This window comes from Coptis chinensis, unplaced genomic scaffold (assembly GCF_015680905.1).
Source record: "Coptis chinensis isolate HL-2020 unplaced genomic scaffold, ASM1568090v1 utg2180_pilon_pilon, whole genome shotgun sequence".
Taxonomy (NCBI): Eukaryota; Viridiplantae; Streptophyta; class Magnoliopsida; order Ranunculales; family Ranunculaceae; genus Coptis; species Coptis chinensis.
The window spans coordinates 635,869-642,500 of NW_028238123.1; the positions used below are offsets into that span (position 1 = coordinate 635,869).

General features: G+C 47.2%; 2 pseudogenes; both read left to right on the forward strand.

Moving 5' to 3' along the window:
• The first annotated feature begins 3,901 nt into the window (after window positions 1-3,901).
• On the forward strand, window positions 3,902-5,803 carry LOC147473624 (18S ribosomal RNA; annotated as a pseudogene).
• Window positions 5,804-6,430: 627 nt separating this feature from the next.
• Window positions 6,431-6,632, forward strand: part of LOC147473625 (25S ribosomal RNA) — a pseudogene marked incomplete at its 3' end in the record, with an annotated part of 3,067 nt that continues 2,865 nt past the window's right edge.

The window sequence follows — 6,632 nt, forward strand, 5'->3', positions numbered from 1 at the left end:
CATGGATTGGAATAGTTGTTAGTTAGATTGAGCCATGGTTTGGAAAAGTTGTTGGCTAACCTGTATGAAGGCGTCAAGATGATCCGGTTGTGGAGGAGTAGTGGTCACGGGTGGTGTGACTAGAACTATCTCTTGTTGATTATTAACAGGTGGGTTATGGTAGTTATTATTCACCGGAACGATGCCTCTATTAGCATTATAATTATTATAACTACCTTGACCTTGTGCTTGACCTTGTCGTGGTTGCGCTTGGTTGTTATAATTATTATAAATACCCTGACCTTGTCCTTGCCTAGGTGGAGCTTGATTGTAATTGTTTGCTGGCCTAATATTTTGATCATTGTACCCTGGAGGTGTGACTTGTTGATTATTTCTCCAACCGAAGTTGGGATTTTGTCTCCAAGGGGCGTTAGGAACGCTATTAATAGAACAAGCATGTTCATAGGCTAGAGGGCAGTAGGAATCGGGATGCTCAGGACTCCAACAGAAACTACATGGATTGGAATTTACATTCATGACGGGGATAGGCTTTTGTTGTACAGAAATAGCCTCTACCTTTTTAGTGAAAGATTTGATTAGAGTTTTAAGCTCAGGATCGGGTTTCATCTCAAACATACCGGCGACCTTAACTGTTGTAGAAGAACTAGCGGAACGGGAGATATCATCACTACCCCCCCCAGTTATTATTTCAATTAGTTTGTTCTTCTAAAAATTTATATGCCTCTGAGGCTCCTTTACTTAGGAAACTACCACCATTCATTATGTCAAGGACTTCTTTATGGTGGTGTAGGAGTCCTTTGAAAAAGGCACGAACTAACGTGTCTTTTGCTAGGTTATGGTGTGGACACTCTATAAGAAGATCGGTGAAACGATTCCAAGCCTCTGAAAATGATTCATGAGGATTCTGTCTAAAGAAATGAATCTTGGAAAGCATTTCATCCGTCTTTAGGGGTGGGTAAAATGTTCCATAAACGGTGAACAAGTTTGGCCCACGATTCCTGAGAATTAAGCTTGGCGGTTAACCAAGACGCCTTTATCGGGCTAAGGTGAAGGGAAATACCCTCAGTTTAATTTGTTTAGCACCAACCGTAGGATGGTGGAATGTGGTAAGGACTTGGTTAATCCTACGCATGTGCTGATAAGGTTTTTCAAGGTCTAACCCATGAAAGACGGGTAACAAATTAAATATATTTGAGGGGATTTGGAAATCCCCTACTGGGTTTTCTAGAACGATGCAAGATTTAGGGCTATCGCTCAAGGCTTTGTAAAAGTCAGAGAGAGGAGTCTCTCTTTCTCCTGCCATAATTTCAGGTGTGGTGTGTGGTGTGCTAGCTAGAGGTGTAGTGGGTGGTATACTAGATAGATGTGTTTGTTGAGGTGTAGTGGGTGGTATACTTTATTATGAACTAATATTTGATTTATCTAATGAATGATAAATAATAATTCCAATAACTAATCTAAAACAAGGAATGAAACTAATTAATGGAATGAAAACTAATTAATTAACTAATTCAAAACTCAAAACTAGATCTAGATTATTCTAACCCTAGTTACCATTACAAGAACTCCTTTTTCTTAAAACTAAACTAGATTACTTTAGACTAAATTGTATATCTTAAGAGTTAATTCTTCTTAAAGGAATTGATGGAAGGGCACCATGGGGAGTGGAACTGCGCTTTATTTGACTCAACACGGGAAACTTACCGGTCCGGACATAGTAAGGATGATTGATCGGAGAGCTCTTTCTTGATTCTATGGGTGGTGGTGCATGGCCATTCTTAGTTGGTTGAGCGATTTGTCCAGTTAATTCCGTAAGCTAGCGAGACCTCACCGCTAACTAGCTCGTGGAGAATCATCTCCATGGCCAACTTCTTAGAGGGACTATGGCCGCTTAGGCCACGGAAGTTTGAGGCAATAACAGTGCGTGATGCCCTTAGATGTTCGGCACCACGGCCGGAAATCAATCGAAATCAATGATCGTTAAGCCCCAAACCCCCATTTTACCAACCCCCCCCATTTTTTTTTTGATTTCGATTTGCGCCATTTTTTTGAGCCGATTTTGTAGCCATTAGCCATTCAAATTACGGTTAAAAGCCCAACCTAAATTTCCTTTTTGCCACCTCGTGAATGAATTTCTTCAACTGCCTCCCGGTTAGAGTTTGGAGTGTTCCAAAGCTCTCTCCGGCTTCCTTCATTCACCATTTTGGCCCCCTTCCCACAATTTTATCGCCCGGAAAGATATTATTGTTGCCCTCGATGTTGGTTCCCCGATGATGCCATATGTATGCGAGCTTCTTCCTATTCCCGGCGAAGTTTTAAAGCGTACACAAATTGGCTAAGCGGGCACATATCTTGGTGTGAAAGTCAAGTCAGCATCATGCATCATGTTCGAAATGTCTTATATATATATATATGGGTGTATGGGGTATGGGGATATAGAGATAATAGATATTGGTTTACCTCGATATTGGATCCTTCTCTCGGGCCGGATGTGTATTAGCTTCCTCGGGCCTGCGGAAGTGTTCAGCGGAAGGAAGTTCCCGCGGATTAAGTTACAAACGCGGTCCGGTCGGGATATGATATGGGCGATCGATATAGTAGATCGATAGTAGTAGCAACTGTTGGTCGGTGTTGGAAATGTTCGGTGTGGGTTTTCGCGGGCGCCGATGGTATCGTGGCCGTTCGGGGGATTGTTGAATTGATATTGGTTGCCTCCGATGTTGGTTCCCCGATGATGCCATATCTTAATGAGCTTCTTTCCTATTCCGCGTTTGAAGTTTTAAAGCAATACACAAATTGGCTAGGGCGGAACATACATAAGTGAAAGTCAAAAGTCATCAGCGGCATCATGTTGCGAAAAATGTCTATATATGTGGTATATATATGGATATGGTATGGGGGATATGGCCCCGAATAGATATTGGTTACCTCGATATTGGATCTCGGATCGGATGTGTATTAGCTTCCTCGGAACCTGCGGAAGTGTTCCGCGAAAGGAAGTTGTGTTCGGGTCCGAAGTACGGACGGTGGATATGGGGGGTGTCGGCGGGTATATATGGGTGATCGATAGGCGGAGTAGCAACTAGCATAAGCGGTGTTGCGAAATGTCTTTCGTGTGGGGGTTCCAGCCACGATCCGTCGTATCGTGGCGTGGCGGGGGATTTGCCCGAATTGATATTGGTTGCCTCGGGGGGGGATTGATTTCGATTGGATGATATGGATTGGGATTGACCGGTTCGGATTATTGGATCCCCCCTCCGGATGATATTGGTTCTTCTTCTAGGATAAGGATGTCTTCGGATGTTTTTTCGCGGAAACATCTTGAATTCTCTTTTTCTTTTTGTTTGTTTGCTTTTTTTTTTTTTTTGCGGCTTTGTTTCGGTTTGCGGTTTTTTTGTTTTTGTGTTTGTTGGCTCGGATGATGGGCGGTGCAATGGTGGTGTGTGTCGGGGTATCGGGATGTGTGCGTGTGGCGAAGTGGTAAATGTAATGCTGTGTCTTTGGCGTGTTCTTCTTCTTCGGCGGCGAACTATTGGAGTGCCGTTCCTCTTCATTTTCTGAAACAATGGAGTTCGGAGTTTCCGTTGAAATAGGTCGGTTCATGTTGCATACCGGTCGCAAAAGCGCTCTCGTTGTATGTCATTGCTTTCCACCGTTTTTCGAAGCGGCGGTCATAACTTCGCTTCGTGTTGCTTGTGTGACTCCAAGCGGGGGGGTTGCTTGTAGTATGGTAACAAGCAACAAAGCAATCCCGCGCTCGGGATGATTGGCGAGATGATGATTTTCGGGTTTTTTTTTTCCGGCCCGCATGCATCCGCCCAGAAGAAATAGCCGACCTCTCTCGCGTTTCTTTCGTTTCTTCGAAAAATGAATGCGGCGGAATCGCCAAAAGGAATACCTACGGTTGGTTGATCCCTGCCGGTAGTCATATGCTTGTCTCAAAGATTAAGCCATGCATGTAAGTATGAAATGAACTAATGAAAACTGAAATGGCTCGAATGGCTTATTAGTTTGTTTGATTATAGTTTGTTTGATGGTACTGCTCGGATTCGGATAACCGTAGTAATTCTAGAGCTACAAACGTGCAACAAACCCGACTCTGGAGGGGCATTTATTTAGATAAATAAAAAAGGTCGGCGGGCTGGGCTATGCCGTTGATGATTGATGATTCATGATAACTTCGGATCGGATCGCATACGGCCTTTGTGCGCGGCGCATCATTCAAATTTCTGCCCTATCAACTTTTCGATGGTGGGAGGATAGTGGCCTACTATGGTGGTGGTGGCGGGTGGGGAGGAGAATTAGGGTTCGGAGAGGGAGGGGAGAAACGGCTACCACACCACAGGAAGGAAGGCGGCAAATTACCCAAATTACCCAATCGGGGGGGGAGGTAGTGACAATAAATAACAATACCGGGCTCTTAGAGTCGGTGGTGGAATGGAATACAATACAATCTAAATCCCTTTAACGAGGATCCATTGGAGGGCAAGTCCGGTGCCGTGCAGCAGCATAAGCGGTAATTCCAGCTCATATAGCGTTTATATTTAAGTTTTAAAAAGTTAAAGTTGGTTGGACTTTTGGTTTGGGGACCGGTCCGTCCGGTCGGTGCTTCGGTGTCGTCGTCGTCCGATCCCTTCGCCGCGATGCGCTCTGCATCTGTCGCGGCGGCGTGGTCGTTGCCTCGTGTCTTTATTACTTTGAAGAAATTAGAGTGCTCAAAGCAAGCCCAAGCTCTGTATACATTAGCATGGGATAACATCATAGGATTTCGGTCCTATTACGTTGGCGCCGGGATCGGAGTAATGATTAAGAGGGGGGGGCATTCGGGGGCATTAATTCATTTCATAAGGTGAAATTGAAATTCTTGGATTTATGAAAGGCGAACCAAGCATTTGAAAAGCATTTGCCAAGGATGTTTTCATTAATCGAAAAGAACGAAAGTTGGGGGGCTCGACGGCGATCGGATACCTAGTCCTAGTCAACCAACCATAAGCGATGCCGACCGGGGATCGGCGGATATTACTTATAGGACTCCGCCCGGCACCTTATCAAAGTTTTGTTTTTTTGGGTTATGGGGGGTATGGTAAAAACTTAAAAACTTAAAGGAAAGGGGAAGGGCACCACGAGTGGAGTGGAGCTGGAGCTTAATTAAATTTAATTTCAACTCAAAACGGGAAACTTACGTCAGGTCGGACAAGATTAAGGATTGATGCTCTTTCTTGATTCTTTCTTGATTCTGGTGGGTGGTGGTGCATGGCGTTCTTAGTTGGTGGAAGCGATTTATGCGGTTAATTCCGTTAGCGAGAGCGAGACCTCGGCCTGCTAACTAGCTCGTGGAGAATCATCTCCCGCCCGGCTTCTAGAGGACTATGGCTATGGCCGCGGAAGGCCGCGGAAGTTTAAGGCAATATGCCAGCCTGTGATGTTAGATAGATGCGCGGCGGCGCGCGCGATGTATAATCGATGTATTAGCTATGGCCTTGGCGGGCCGGGTAATCTTTGAAAATTTCATCGTGGGGGGGATAGATCATTTGTTGGTTGTTGGTCTTCAACGAGGAATTCCTAGTAAAGCGTCGAGTCATCATTTCGACCTTTACCCACGCCCGCCCGCCTTTTTTTGTACCACCGCCCGTCGCTCCTACCGATTGAATGGTCGGTGAAGTGTGGATCGGCGGCGGCGCGGCGTGGGCCGGTTTCGCCCGCCCGGCGGCGTCGCGAAGTCTTTGAACCTTATCATTTAGAGGAAGGAGAAGTCGTAACAAAAGTTTTTCCGTAGGTGAACTGGAAGGCGGAAGGATCATTGTCGAAAACTGCTGCTCTGCGCAGAAGCGACCCCGAGCGAGTAAACAAAACAAAACCGGCGCGGGCCGGGCGGGATTATCCTATCCGTTCCGCCCGGGGAAGCCGGACCGCTTCGGTTACGCGCGATCGCGGCGGGCGCGCGCCGCCCGCGCAAAAAAAAAAAAAAAAAAAAAAAGCGGTCTGAAAAAAAGGAAATTCGGAAAGCGGTGTTGCGCGTGTGTTGCCGATCGATTCGGATCGGATCCGATACTCTAACGGATACGGATATCGCGGATATCTAGGCTCGATGAGATGAAGAAACGAGCGAAAGCGAAATCACGATGGTGTGGTGTGAATCCGTGAACCCGTGAACTTTGAGTCTTTGAGCGCTTAAAGTAGAGCGCCGAGGCCCTTTAGGCGAGGGCGCCGCGCTCGCGCGCCGTCCCCGCCGCCGCCGCCACCGGGCCCGGGGGCGGGGCGGATTAACCCCGGCCCCGGGGCACCGCGCGCCGCGGCGGCTCAAATCCCGGTCCCCGGCGACGAGCGTCGCTATTATCGTGGTGGATCAAAGCTGAGATAAAAGCGCCGCCCGCCGCCACGGAAACGGACGGATCGACCCCGGCCGTCCGTCACCGGCGCCGCTCCCCTGCGACCCAGTCGGCGGGATTACCGCTGAATTTAAGCATATCAATAAAGCGGAGGAAAAAAACTTACAAGGATTCCCCTAGTAAGCGGCGAGCGAAACCCGACGGGAAGAGCCCGGCTTGGAAATCAGGCTGGCTCTATCTGTCGAATAATTAAGCGTGTAGAAAGCGTCCGGGGGCCGCCCAAGCCCAAGGAAGGTGGCTGGA